The sequence below is a fragment of the Mya arenaria genome, chromosome 13, assembly GCF_026914265.1.
Source record: "Mya arenaria isolate MELC-2E11 chromosome 13, ASM2691426v1".
Classification (NCBI taxonomy): domain Eukaryota; kingdom Metazoa; phylum Mollusca; class Bivalvia; order Myida; family Myidae; genus Mya; species Mya arenaria.
The window spans coordinates 5579984-5596311 of record NC_069134.1 but is presented as its reverse complement, the minus strand read 5'-3'; the positions used below and the strand labels follow the sequence as shown (position 1 = coordinate 5596311).

The 16328-nt window shown below is 34.6% G+C and overlaps 1 protein-coding gene across 2 annotated transcripts in view; it reads left to right on the top strand.

The window, feature by feature from the left end:
* The first annotated feature begins 903 nt into the window (after window positions 1–903).
* Window positions 904–16328, top strand: part of LOC128214673 (uncharacterized) — a 90242-nt gene continuing 74817 nt past the window's right edge. The window contains exon 1 of one of the 2 annotated variants that reach the window (XM_052921268.1): window positions 904–1019. The gene's annotated coding sequence lies outside the window, so the exon portion shown is untranslated. Of the gene's footprint in view, window positions 1020–16000; window positions 16135–16328 lie in introns of those variants that run through there. The other variant, XM_052921267.1, reaches the window with a different exon arrangement.

Here is a 16328-nt window from a genome sequence, read left to right as displayed (position 1 = left end):
TTACCACAAAACAGCAAACAACTATTTACAATATTGTAAATTTGTACTCTTTCTAAAAGTGCATTCTCTCATAACTTTTGTTCATAAAAACCTTCTGTGAATATTCAATGGGAAATGTTCTAGAGCACGTTGAAGTCCAATGTATTATTAGTGAGTTATTGTCCAAGTACATTTGGCATTAGAACTAAATTCCGGAAGAATTTTGCACAATAATGCTTATCAACGTAAATCATATTAAACTGCTCTCTTGTAAAGAAGAAATAAACATTTATTATTTTGTATCATGCCATGCTAATACGAATGTATGTGAAGAAATGGAGGATGTGATTAAAAACAATGACTTGAGTATTTTCGTAATGAGGGGGTCGCGTCTTCATAAGATATGTGACATTTGTGCTTGTCCCGGGAGTTTTCATTGTAATTTTTATATAGGCTATAAAAATTTGCCCCGTTCTTACATTTGGTGTTTTTATGATAGTTTTCTATCGATCATGTCTGTATCTCGTCTAGTGTGTGTTGTCTACCGACCATGTCTGTATCTCGTCTAGTGTGTGTTGTCTACCGACCATGTCTGTATCTCGTCTAGTGTGTGTTGTTTACCGACCTTGTCTGTATCTCGTCTAGTGTGTGTTGTTTACCGACCTTGTCTGTATCTCGTCTAGTGTGTGTTGTCTACCGACCATGTCTGTATCTCGTCTAGTGTGTGTTGTCTACCGACCATGTCTGTATCTCGTCTAGTGTGTGTTGTCTACCGACCATGTCTGTATCTCGTCTAGTGTGTGTTGTCTACCGACCATGTCTGTATCTCGTCTAATGTGTGTTGTTTAACGACCTTGTCTGTCGCTCGTCTAGTGTTTGATCGGCCTTGGTCTTTTTGCCTTTTAATAAGGCATTGGTTAACGTTCAGGCCCCGCGCCGCCGGGCTTGCCCATTAGTTTCTATTGTGGATTTACCCAAAAGAATCACGTGTTTACCATTTTGAATGCCCACCAGCCACTCACCAAAGTTCGATTCACAAGGTACGTGAGCTTGGAAATTTATTATTGTATGAATTACTGCATCGTATCTTTAACAGTTGGTACTGTTAATTCGTTTGTAAGCGATGTCTGCATCCGGTCATTGAGTACTTATTTTTTAATTTGTATCAGTTTTAATTTTGTAAGTAGTGATAAACGTTGCGAGACGTATGATATAATCTAGTTTTAACCCCCGGTGGTCTCGTGTTCACTAACAGTTCCAGAGTGGTTATCCCATCGTTTATTAATAAAGCCATGCTGGTGTCATTGTGCTATGTTATAATTGTACGTACGTCTGTGTCTCTCGTTCAGTGTCATTAAGGCCTTACATTGTGCCTCTAGTTTATATTTGAATGAATTTGACTTCTGGGCTTGAGCATATATATTAATCCTGTAGTCTTCATTCTATTACTAGTTGGTGGCCTTTCCCAACATGAATTCGCATAATTGAACTTGAGATTCTTCCAAACCTCATGATAACACCAAATTGAGACAATTATGGTTGTCAAACTGAGCAATTTGTGATGTCCATCATATACACTATAATACACAATAACTTTAAAATTTGGAAACTTGTTCTTCATTCGTTAAATTTTTGAACCGAAACCGTCGCGAAGCAATGCTTTTAAGTCGATTGGAACACAGTTGAGGTGTGAGGTATTATCTTTTCAATGTCTACAAATACTTTAAAACAGCTTTAAATAGTATTTTTCATCCAAATAATCCCTATATCCATACAATTTTTCATGAAATCCCGACATGACATTCTCGTACAATTTCGTCAAATGGGCTCCTTTTCTTTTCTTACATTTCCACGGAACAGTGCTGTTAAGCGGCCATTATCACCGCTAATTGACGCAATGAAGTTTTTAATGAGTTATTTCACTGTTAATACGAGTAAAGTAAAAACGATGAATTATCTGTATATTACCACCTCTGTTATTCCCCGGAGAGTTTCGGGCGTCTGGTTGTATGATCTACCAGGTTCCTTAAAAACGTTAATCAGATATGATTCTCAGGAATAATGTGAAAACAATTGTTGCTCATGGAACCCTATCTTTTATATCTTATCTTCTTCATTACAGAATGTCGAAATGTAATTGTATATATCTCAGTATAAGTGTAATTGAGATTGCATTCATTTCGATTACAGCGAACAGAATTGAATAATCTTAGTGGCAGTTTAACAGGATTTTATCACAAATGATACGCCAGGAATATTCCACATTAAAAACGTTCGGATTAAATTGTTGTAACAGACACACCATCGCCATTGTGATATTTTTGTGAACAGATAATCCCCTCTGTAAGTTCTCATGGATAACTTTATTCAGAAGTTATTACACGAAATTATTCTTAATTCTTGTTAAAAACTGAAGATTAAAGAACTATCATCCTAGGCCGTGCTTTTAAGCACGAATTCTGGTCAGATGATAAGAATAAATATGTACAACAGTAGCAATACGCTTACCGTATTTTCACAAGAAGCATGTCACTCGTGTACCTTCACCAGTTTTCATTGTCTTATATTAAAAAGCTATTTTGATGCCAGTGTAGTATGTTTGTGGTGCTTGTGTACCACGTGCAGTGTAGTTATATATATATGTGTGTCTATTGAAGAACAGTCAGTGAGGTGAAATGCATCAACTGGAAACAAGTAGTTAAGCGTTCAAACACCTTTTGTGATTTAAATGAATGCTACGAGGATCTAAAGTGACAGGCAAACATATTGTTTTCTTGTAAAACTAATGTGATTAAATCAGCTATACAGCTCGTACTTTTGATATTGTATTTCCTTTCCAGTTTTATTTCTGGCGTGAGCACCAGTCTCTTATGAAGTCATGATAGACTTTGTCACTACAGCATGTATCCAGATGTTGAATTCAATGTAATTTTATTTTTTTTATTGGCTATGAGTGCAAGCTTGTCCTCATAAAAGCACAAATAATCTACGCTTATAGAAAAAAAGCAATGTCGACCGCGGAGGAGGGCAAATACATTTTATCGAATGTGAATACAATTCCTTTACGATGGACGCTTGATATAGGACGGTTTGCAGACAAATGTTGACTGGGTAACAATTCCTTGTGGAATATAGCAAGCTTTCTTGCAAAAAGTATTTCTACTAATCCATTCAATTATTTCTTTAACTTAGATACAGTTTTCTCAGCAGAGGTCCTTCAAACCCCAAAACAACATTAGAGCTTATAATTTCAGTTCCAGGGGAGGGGAAGGTGTGGGATGCGGAGGAGACACATGCATTAAGTCGCACTCTTTTAGGCGGCAACTCCTGGTGCTATAATATATCCACCTATCAGTGGCTGTATTAGTCAGAACATATCAGAAGAGCTATATGTCCTACTCCTTCACTTTTTTGTCGCGACTTAATAAACAGATCGTGTCTGGGAATATTCATTGGTAACTAAGTTTATCAGTTCGTTTTGGTTTCTAAACAACCAGAATACTCTTCCTGATCTAAATGGCATGACTGAACACTAGACAAAAGGATGGTGGCGTTAAGTCGGAGGTTGTACATGTTTTAAAAGAAAGCATTCATGGAACCAATAATTATAGTTCAGAAACTCTTAAATATGGAAATTACCTGCCTTAATTCTCATAACGATTCTGTAGTTATGTTCTTTTCTTGTGACGGGGTGTAACTCTTGTTTGGCTTTAATAATGGATCTTGGTAATTTCTTATTCTACTATGTTTATGTTAGAGTTCAGTTTTGAGACCTGCAGAAAATGGATCGAGCGCAGACAATATTTGCTTGTTTAACGTAAGCAAAACTGTGGATAACCTGTGCATAACTCATCCAGTTTTATACAATTGGCTAGCAGGACTTTTCCTGTAATTTCCATTGTTTTGTTATACAAATGCTGTGTACAAGAGGAGGCAAAAGAGGAGTAACAACAGTTTCTGCTGCCAAGGATGGTACCAAGTTCACCATATTCACTTAGCTTGCGTTTTAGACTCAGAATTAGACTCCGAAATGTGATTTTTTGAATTTAACGAAAATATATTAGTATCGTTTCTTTGGAATATTTTTAACACATAATGATAAACTTATTCATTAACAACATATCTTTTATTTCCGACACATTACTTATTTTACAACAACATCAATATTAACAGACCTAAACTCAGACTCGAGACGTTAGTGAATATGGACCCAGCTAAATTGTTATGACCTTCAAAGTCTTAGCCATGGGCCAAGAAGAATAAGTACTAAACTATTTTCGCATTATTTTGTTCGGTGAAATTAGGAAATTAGGGTTGAACAAACCCTATGTGGAAGATTGATATTGATAAGATTTCATACTGCCGGACAACAACTATTACTGGATTATGACATTACGGGAAACTAGATATTTCTAGATGAGATTGCCACTCGCACATATTTTAACTGGTGTTTGTTTTATATTATCTGCTTCAATTTTAGATTCGATTATTTTACCCTTATAACGCTTTCTCCTCCATCGATGTCACATAGAGCGAGCAAAGTTTATATGAACAACCTTACGCTACGAAGTAAATGTAAGCATCCGTTATTCCACTGCATACAAACTCGTTTTGGTTCATCAAACTAAACCAAGCAAAACTTCAGGGCAATTCCAATGGACAAACGCCGATCCAACTTGACTTGTTGGAATGATCAAGGTAAGAAAACCCACAACGTTACCTTAAAAACCATCGTCGGCAACCTGGGTACTTTTTTCGTTACACTTCATACATACCGTGGGAAATTTGACTGAGACATATCGTTTTAATGAATATTCACATGGCTGGGGGGACAACACTTCCTCCAATGAAATCGCATGTTTCAATTATATACTCCTCAACAACCGTGTATTATCAGTTGTCTCCGCAGGCGAGTGGTCTAAGTACTGTTTCAAAATATGTATTGATCTGGCGTACCAAATTCAATTCGAGTTTACGACAGAATACTGTTTGTACGGTAAGACGTTAGTATAAGCATATGTGTATATTTCTACATTGCGGAACAAAGCAACTGGTTCCTTTAGTATTGACGATAACAAAATGTTCATAGCCAAATCGCCCAAGGTACACAACACAGTGCAGAAGTGTATCGGGGGGTATCCGACGATGCCCGACAACACTCATTTCACAACTGTCAGACAAACGTCATTGGTAAAGTTAGCGCAATCGCATAGGCACATTCAGTTAAAGCTAAGAAAATATATGTCGCCGAAACGGTCTACTAAAGTTTGACACCACATTGTGAACAATGAAGTATGCATCATAATTTATTTAAGAAATTTTAGACATATCGGGGTTGACTGGACAGTCCTTGTAATACTATATGACCCAAAGTAGTGTGTAAATATTTCGTATACTATACCGAACATTTTATATAACCATTCAATATTTTTAAATCGCTTTGGATGTGTTTTATTGAACAAAGCTTATAATGTTTACTTGCAACAAACTTTGTTGTGAAAATAGCAAGCCGCACTTACCCGTCGTATGCCGGACCGGCCATAAATATGACGCTGACGTCATAAAACTTGATTTTTATCGATCGACTTTATATATAGAAATAAGGGACACATATGTGTACTTTTTTCAGTGCCGCAATAAATACACAAATTATAGGAAGTGACTGCATTAGCCCTGTGTGCTCATTGATCTTTATGAAAATAATATGAATGCTCAGAAGGAATCATTGATGTTGCAGTAATTATACAGACATACTGTGGGATAAACAAATACGGTTTTATCGAATTTCAAGCATTTCGTCTGATCAAATGACAGAGGTTTTAGCTATGGATCAAGTGGAAGCCTACCGTCAATAACTGTTTAATTTGTGTATTTGAAAAACTAGAATTTTGTTGGCTAGTAAAAATTATAACAAGGCTATAAGCTTAATCATTCATACAATGTGTGAATAAATGTGTGGCTGGATACACTCTCTGCTAGAATAAGGTAAACCTTGTTGTAATACTAATTCGGCTTTAGATACATTTAACATATCTGATAATTTTTTCTTCTTTGATTGCAGTTTTTCATGACCTTGATGTTTTTTTTGTTTTGTGAAAGTGAACGTTAGCAATGTATTGATATTTCCTAACATAGCTGTATAGCAACACCTTAAAATGTTTACCTCAGGAATGTCTCCAAGTTAACGAGGACTTCATAAACTATTAAACTTTTACTTGACCTACATGGATGTAATTTTCAACAATATACCCGCTTCTCAACGATGCGTGTTACCGGAATATATTTGGTTCAGATCAAATGAACGTCAAAATAATGAAAACTTTCGTTGTTTATTGCTAATTTGATTGTGAGCATTAAACACCTACGCCTTAGTATCATCATTAGTGTGTAATTAGATCGAAATGTTCATTCTATACCCGGACGACGGGAGTCCAGTTGTGGTGCCACAACATCTGTCCAGTTTATTTTACATTACTCCTTTCTTTTAATCATGCAAGCCACATCTACGCTGGACAGGCAAAGAAGGCAATATTTCAATTAAAGAAATATCTAAATAAATTCATGTTTATCACACCGTGTCATAAAGTAGAATTATTTGATAAACTTATTAAACCAGTATTATTATACGGGTCAGAATTTTAGGGTGGCGTAAAGAGGGCTGCAATCGAACGTATTCATACACTTTTTCACTAAATCAGTGCTAGGTATTAAAACAACAGCACATAATGATTTTGTCTATGCGGAGACGGGAGGCTGGAGTTTTATTCTTATGGTATAACCAATATGGTACGGTATTGATTCAATGTAATCAATACCCAAGAGCATAAATATATTAGCGCAAATTATAAAATAGTGGTACAAGATATTGAGAAAGGACAGCGATGTTTAAATTGGGCACTTTGTATAAAGAAAATTCTTTAAAAACATGTTTTTTTCATGTCTTGCTATTCCAGGGTGTCAGAGATATCTTACAGAACTTTATTCACGTTAGGATTTCAACTATACTTGAATTGTATCAATATTGCAAAATACAGAATCCTTTTGAATAAGTTACGAATGAGCTCACATTGATTAAATGTAGAAATGGATAGATGAATAGAATACCTTTAAATGAACTAATTTGTACAATGTGTCATGCGCTTGAAGACGAATTCCATTTTATGTTTGAATGCCAATGGTATGCAGACATAAGAAAGAAATATATGCCTAGATATTATCATCATCGTCCCTCTATGGTCAAAGTTATTGAACTTCAGTCAGTTTATTACAAAATATAGCTATGTTTGTGTATAAGTCTTTTGAATTACGAAATAGGAATACACAGTTATAGCAAATATTTCGTTATACTTCTTCATTATAAATTGTTTTTACATAGTGTAGCTGTGTAATAGATACAATTGAATTATTGGGTTACTATCTATGTATAAGTAATTAGCTATTTATCATAGAGAATTCGAAATGAATTGTTAAACTACTAAAGCATGTCAATTTTTTTTTTCATTATATCTGCTTACTTATAAACAATAATTTTTGATATGTTTCAAATATAAACGTCAGAATGCGTTGCAAAATATAGAAGTTCAATTGAAATTTAAGCGGTTGATTAAAAATTCATCACACGTTATTCAATAGAATGTGTAGTGCTACTGTAAATGTCAAACGTGATATTGTTGATTAAATGTTAAAGACTGTTCATAAAGCAATTAATTAGACAATTACTGCCACAAACGTTCATCGGAAATCGAACCCTATTCAAACATAGACAACTAAGGCTAAGAGAGAAAAGTGTTTGTACATTCTAGACAAAAATGAAAAACAAAAGGACACACAAGTTAAGTTCTTACGTTGTGAAACCGTTTCTATCTTACATAAGTATGACAATTACATAAAATATGTTGACTATGTATAATTACAGTTTTTATATATTAAGATAAATAATTTGATTACTGCGTATTAAAAAAAATCACCAACGTTCAAATTTGTATTCGACGATTTTTAATGTTACCATGTAGAAGGGCTATCAACTAACAAGTGGAACATAGTATGGGCGAATTATGACCACTTAGTCATTGAGTAACACCGTCATGGGAATCGAATGGAAATTCTGGTTGATAAATTCTCTTATATCGTGGAGTGATTACAATTTACGTACGCAAAAGTAAACTCAGTATTTTTAAGCTATTTTCGGATTTCCCATTCAATATCGTATGCATAAATTAAGACAAGGTTTTCAGAAGTATTTCGAAGTGGAGACTTCCATATATTTTATGTAACTTCTGGCCGTCTGAAAGGGATGATAACTTTTTTCCGAATGTGTTGAAGATATGTACTGCCAATTAAAGGCGATATAACATTTGCAATATGTTTCATACGTTTCCTGATAAAACATGGCTGAGCCTAGTGTCATGAGGCCATCAAAACAACAGGCAAGGTCTCCTTGTGGTCATACTGTGACACGTTGTAAGTTGTCAATCGGGGCATTTTAAAGGAAACTACTGCAATCAAAGTGATAAAAATGCCATATAGTTGACGGTCTGAACATGAATAGTAATATAGTGGCATTACCAATGTTGACAAATGTTCTTGCACAAATATCGTACGCATGAAGCCGACCAGGTTGCTCGTACTAATGTTCATAATACAAACATGACATAATAACCCTATTTCCTGACATTTCTTAAAGTACAATGATTTTATCTTATGACACCACACTCAACTCTGAATACTCAAATTACTGAACAGAAACACGCGGGAAGGAAATACAATGTATATCAATATTAATACATTATATTTCTATAAAGATGTTTGGGCCTAACGTAACAACATTCCAACGGTGATTGGACTTACGTAGAGCTTACTTACACATATATAGTACCAAGTATTCGAGAGATTGCGAAATGCGACTGGTTCTTGAACTTGTTCGAGTAGATTAAAACCCGTTCACGACATGAGTCTATACACGCGCTGATCCGCGCATTAATCATTTTTTTTTCTCATGTAACCGTTCATGTCTTTTCTAACTAGTACAATATACACATACCATGTTGACGTAGTGCACAAAAAGAAGTTCACGCGTACTCGTATTCCTACAAGTAGTATATCTCTATTACTTTAGTTACAAGCATTTGGTATTTAAATTAAAAAAAAAAACATTTCAAAACAAACTTTGATTGATGAGAAACGCTTCACTGATGAGGAAGAGTGTTGATTTAATTTAAAGTGTAGAAAAAATAATATTTGAACCTGTGCTTTGAGCTGGCAGGCTCGCTTTGAAGTTGCACTTGAATACATCAAATTGTAGGCGGATGGATCCTCTGAAGTTAATATTTTAAATTATTTTTAATAATTTAGCATTTCATATTTAATACTTGAGGTCTGTAAAATATGTTTGAAGTAATAATAATGGTTCTCGTTTCTATTCCTAGAGAGTATAAGACCTTAAAATTCAATATTGAAGTCGTAAAAAGTATTAGTAATACCGCATTTTAAGAATGTAATTCAAGTCCATATTTAGTATACTTATTATTTCCTTACACACGCGCTCCTCGTCTCCATTCGAATCACATTTGATGAGAGATGTTTAGAAGCTATTCTATAAAAATATCCTATTAACTTTTATATCTTTAAAGCCAACCTTTTTGTTCAACAGAAAGGTAATGAAAATAATAAATCTATTCCATTATAAACCTCATGTTTGATTGAAACTACTATTTGTACATCGCAAATGCAGTTCGAGAAAACAACAACAGCTCTTCACTTTAATGGATTTTAAAATGTAAACAACTAACCGTATATAATAGTTATCCTTTCCGAAATGTACTGGACAGGGTTCTATACCCAGATATCTTGCAATGTTTGTGGGGCTGAAATTTTGCCCCATTCTCCTCCTGAAATCGGTTTTAATTTTCCGGTACTAAGGTTAAATTAATCCTGTTTCTTTTATATATCTTCTTGTTTCTTTTCTCTATAGGGACCTTTCAACATGAAGCAAATGTAGCAATATTGGGACTGTCATGATATGTCAATAGATTTGTTGAATGCAAGGTTTAAAAACTCGTTGAACAATACAGATATCAGTATTTTGATATATTTCTGCCAAAACGACGCCATTAATCTGGAAACGAAATGTGTAACACTACGATGGAAACGAATAACAAACAAGTCTTTGTCAGATAACATTTATCCCATTGGATTATTTTATTTTACACAAGACGTTTAAACATTTCCTTTGGTTGATTCTTTTCACCACTGTTCGAGGCTTCAAAGCGAGTCCCATGAAAACTATCCTAGATCGTTACTTCAAAGCAAGACCCCTAAAAACTATCCCAGTTCGTTACTTCAGAGCGAGTCCCCTGAAAACTATACCAGATCGTTACTTCAGAGCGAGTCCACTGAAAACTATCCCTGATCGATGCTTCAAAGCGAGTCCCATAAAAACTATCCCAGATCGATGCTTCAGACAATGTCTCTTGAAAACTATCCCAGATCGTTGCATCAAAGCAAATTCTCTGAAAAGCATCCCAGATCGAAGCTTCAGAGCAAGTCCCCTGAAAATTATTCCAGATCGTTGCTTCAGAGCGAGTCACCTGAAAATTATCCAAGATCGTTCCTTCAGAGCGAGTCCCTGAAAACTATCCTAGATCGTAACTTCAGAGCGAGTCCCTGAAAACTATCCCAGATCGTTACTTCAGAGCGAGTCCCTGAAAACTATCCTAGATCGTTACTTCAGAGCGAGTCCCAGCAAACTATCCCTGATCGTAACTCCAGAGCTCGCTCTGAAAACTATCCTAGATCGTTACTTCAGAGCGAGTCCCCTGAAAATTATTCCAGATCGTTATATGAGAGCGAGTCCCCTGAAAACTATCCTAGATCGTTGCTTCAGAGCGAGTCCCCTGAAAAATATCCCAGATCGTTACTTCAGAGCGAGTCCACTGAAAACTATCCAAGATCGTTACTTCAGAGCGAGTCCCCTGAAAACTATCCCAGGTCGAGGCTTCAGAGCAAGGCTAATGAAAATAATTCCAGATCGTTGCTTCAGAGCGAGTCCCATTAAAACTATCCCAGATAGTTGCTTCAAAGCGAGTCCCCTGAAAACTATCCAAGATGGTTGCTTCAAAGTGAGTTCACTAAAAACTGTCCCAGATCTTTACTTCAGAGCGAGTCCCCTGAAAACTATCCCAAATGGGTATTTCAAAGAGAGTGCCCTGAAAACTATCCCAAATGGGTATTTCAAAGAGAGTGCCCTGAAAACTTTCCCTGATCGAAGCTTCAGAGCGAGTCCTTTATAAATAAGTCCAGATCGAGGCTTCACAGCGTGTCCGATAAAAACTATCTAAGATCGAATCTTTAGAGCGAGACCCCTGAAAATTATTCCAGGTCGATGCTTCAGAACAAGTCCCCTGAATACTTTTCAAGATCGAGGCTTTAAAGCGATTCCCCTGAGTCCAGACCGAGGCTTCAAAGCGAGATCTTTTAAAACTATCAAATATCGAGGCTTTAAAGCAAGTCCCGTCAAAACAATTCCGATCGAGGCTTCAATGCGGATCCCCTAAACACCTTGTATATCCTGGTAGTTCATACCCTTTTAAATAAGATTTTGCTATAAACTGAGATCTGATGGATGAGTAAACAGTATTCAGTTGTTATTTTTTCAAATAATTAAATGATTCTCAAGCACACTTTGCCTGTTCACCATAAGAAACAAAGACATACCCAGAAACAAACTTCAACCAATGCTGTCTGGCTTTATACTGTTGGCATTTTACAAAAAAAAGAGTTTTATTATATTAAGCCTGCATGTTCACATCATTTTATCAGTGGATATATAAATGTTTTCATTCTTTTCAAGTTGATGTTAGCTCCAAATAGGCTTATATGTTTGATTTTGTATTTATTGATAAATGTTGAGACACATGTGTGGTTATGTGTATATATGCAAGTCCCCCCACCCTCGGTGATCTTGTGTTCTAGTATACTCGTGTTACACCGAAAGATTAAAGGCGATAATCGCCTCTTATGGTTATAAAGTTGATGCCACCGAGCTGTCTGTTTTAGGTGTTTGTACGTTTGCATCTCTCCTTCACTGTCGTTTCGGGGCCTTTCCTTGTGCCTCAGACGGAGTATATATTTGAAAAAAAAAACAGCAACACTTCTTGGCTCCTGTAGTTTTCATTGTTTTAATAGATGGTGGCCTTTTCCAACATTGAACCGTGTTATGGTAATCACACAAACGGACTCTGTATTATGATTCTTTCAATCCGCATGATTAAAAAAGTGTGACAGTAATGGTGACAAACCAGGCAATATGTCATGTCCGCTATGTATATACAGATTCATATAAGCACTATTCCGAAGATTAATATTTATTCTTCTATGAAATGTGTATAGATACTTGAAATCAAGTTCAAACGGTCTTTTTTAGAAAATTCTCCAAACTGACGTAATTTTTTCCATATTTCACTTTTATGTTTATTGAAATTCTAGTATAGCTTTCTCAAAGGCTCCTATTCCTTTCTTACATTTCTGCGAAATCAGCGCTGTAAAGCGACCATTATCATCTTTAGTTGACACAATGAAGTGTTATAAATGAATGATTTTCACTGTTTATACGTGTAAAGAAAAAAAGTATAATGAATTATCTGTATATTATTAACACCTCTACTGTTCCCCGGAGTGTTTCGGGGTACCTGGTTGTGCGATTTACCCTGTTGCTTAAAAGCGTTTATCAGATATGAATCTCAGGAATGACGAGGTAACTATTGTTGTTCATAGAACCGTATCTTATCTTGTTCATTACAGAATGTCGGAATGTAATTATATAGATATCTCAATATAAGTATAATTGAGATTATATTCATTTCGATTACAGCGAACATAATTGAATACTCATAGTGGCAGTTTAACAAGCTTTTATAGTTTTAACCATACATTTATCGTCAGGTTTTGCCATTATAATAATAATAATAATAATAATAATAATAATAATAATAATAATAATAATAATAATAATAATTATTATTATTATTATTATTATTATTATTATAATTATTATTATTATTATTATCATTATCATTATTATTATTATTATTATTATTATTATTATTAGTATTATTATTATGTTTTTAGCGATCACACACCTTTTCGTGTTTATATTGAAGCCACAAGGAATTAACACGGCATGCAAACGTAAGATAGCAAACACATATCATTTTCTAGAATAAATCATGTTATTAAAATTCTTTAGCTCGTACTTTTTATAATGTGTTTTACTGGTCAGCTATTCTTTGGTGTATACACCAGTCTTTTAAAATGTCATGTATTCCAAATGTTCCATATAATACAATATTATTTATTTTTTGGCTGTTGTTCTCACAAAAAGCACACATAACCTACACGTACAGAAAAGAGCTACGTCGAATGTGGAGGAAGACAAATACAATTCATCTAATTTCAACACAGTTCTTTAACGACGAAAAAACCCAATTGTCCTCTATTTCTTAAAAGCTTCAGAAGGCTTGCAGACGAATGTTGATTAGGTAAATATTCCATGTGGACTAAGTAAGCTTTCTTTCAGGACTATAGTTTATAGCAATTATAATTTCTGTTAATTCATTAGCCACAGTCTACTCAGAAGAGGTCCTTCAAAAACAACATTAAGATCCTATATTTTCAGTTTGGGTGTGGGATCCAGGGGGAGAAGACACATGCATCAAGTCGCACTCTTTTTAGCGGCATCCCCATGTGATATATTATATTCACTTCTTATTCATGGCTGTTATTTTCAGAACATATCAAAGCAGTTATAATTCGTACTTCGTCTAAACTTTTGTCTTGGCTTGATAAACAGATCGTGTCTGGGAATATTCATTGGTAACTTAATTGTTGATTAGGTCGATTTTGTTTCTATAAAGCTAGAAAACTTTAAATGGCCTAACTGAACACTGGACACACGGTTGGAAGCATTAAGTCAAGAGCATTACATATTTTAAAGAAAGCATTCGTTGAAACACAGTGATTATAAGTTGTTAATGCTTTCCATATTGAAGTTTAATAATTCGATGTTTGTGTGTTATGTCTTGTGACTCTTTTTTGACGTTTGTTCGGCGTTGATCTTTGTGTATTTTAACAGGATCTTTGTCACATCTTCGACTACTATAGCCAATTGTTTAAAACTGGTTCAATCTATGGCTTGTGTTAAATGAACCAAATGCTTTTCAATTGGTCATAATTGATCGAATTATTACCTTTGGCAAAACAATGCTATTTTTTACGTGAAAACCAATCCAGTTTTATACTGTTGGCTAGCAGGACTTTTCCCGTAATGTACATTGTTAGGTTAAACAAAAGAGGTAAATCAGGGGGAACAAGAGGAGTATAAGGTGGTAGAAGGAAAAACAGTGTTTGCTGCTAAGGAGTTTACCAAGTGCTTTGTCAGAATCAGACTTTTTTTAACGGAAATTTAACGAAAAGTCACTAACTTCGTGCTATTGGACTAAACATTAGCAAATAAAAGTTTAACTGTGTAGCATACACAACATATTTTTCAATCATCGATACTTTACTGATACTTATTTTGCAACAACATCAAGATTAACAGTTTGAAAGCCTGAGTCTTAACCTGTGGAGTGAATATCATTCTCGTTCACCAGAGTGATGATGATATGAGTAGATTTATCATTATCAAACCTGAAGAATGATAATGTAATATTGGCCCAGTATAATTTCCATAAACTTCATAATCTTAACCATGGGTTCATTAGCATCAAATACTAAAATATTTTCACATCATTTTGTTCGGTGCAATTGGGATAATAATGCTAGAAGATCGATCCGGAATGAACTAAACCTATGTGGAAGATTCATATTGATAAGATTCCATCCGGCCGGCCAACAACTATTACTGGATTATTACATTACGGGGAACTAGATATTTCCAGATGAGATTGCCACACGCACAATTTTTAACTGGTGTGTGTTTTGTATTACTGATCCCATTTACATTTCGATTATTTTACCATAATACCACTTCTTACCTTGGCACGATGTTTCATAAAGCAAAATTAATGTTAGTATCCTTTATTCCACTTCATACCGAAATGTTTTTGTTTTTCAAATTAAAACAATGAAAACTTCAGGGAAAATTCAAATGGCCTAATAATTAAAATGATCAAGGTAAGAAAACCCACAATTACCAGACAACGATCGTCGACAATTATCGTACATACTTTGTTACACTTCATACATACCGTGACAAAATATTGTTTTAATGAATATGCAAAAAGCAGGGAAGACAACTCTTCCTTCTTCGTATGAAATGACATGCTAAAATATAATACGATTCAATAATCATGTATTGCCAGTTGTCTCCATGGGCAAGAGGTCTAAATGACAGTGTCGAAATATGAAGTGATCTGGACCAAATATCACGAATATACAGTCTCAACTTAATTAATATCATCAAAGCATCTTATGATCCCAAATTCTGCATGTTTTTTTATACTTTTTGAATTCCTACTTTTTAAGTGGAATGTATTGATAAAAAGTCAGTTTTTCAAAGAAAAAAATATATAAAAGACAAAAATATACTTGAGAATTGATGAAAAATTATAAACTGTACTGAAACACTATTTTTGCTGTTAAATACTTTTCCATTGGAATATTGACAAGAGCTCAACATCACAGTGTAAAAGATAAATAATGTATCACATTTCTTTTGTAAATCTATGCTGGGATTTAATGCGTATAATGTTGTCTTTTTCAGCATTCATCATGGACTCTACGTTTTTGTGTTGGTCAATAAAAAATCCTTTGAAGTTATTGTTTAAGCCCTGTGTGTTCAACGTTCTTAATGAAAATAAATATGGCCTGCCCAGAAAGAATCATTGATGTTGCAATAATTCCACAGACGTACTGTGGGATAAACAAATATAGTTTATCGAGTTTCAAGCATTTCGTCATTAGATATAGAAATGGTCAACTTGAAAGAGGTTTTAGCTGTGCATCAAGTGGAGACCTACCGCCAATAACAGTTTTATCTGTGTACCTGGAAATCAGGAAATATGTTGGCTAGATAAATTTATAACAGGGCTATGAACTAAATCATTTATAAAATTGGTGAATAAATGTGTGGCTGGATACACTCTCCGCTTGAATACGGTAAACCTTATAATAATATTTCTGCTTTAGATACATTAAATTTATCTGAGACTTAATCTCTTTTTGTTTGGATATTATTATATTGTTGATGTTTTTTGGTTTTGTTAAAGTGAAATGTAGCAACATATTGATAATTCCTTACATAGCTGTGTAGCAACATGTTTAAATGTATACCTCAGGAATGTCTCCAAGTT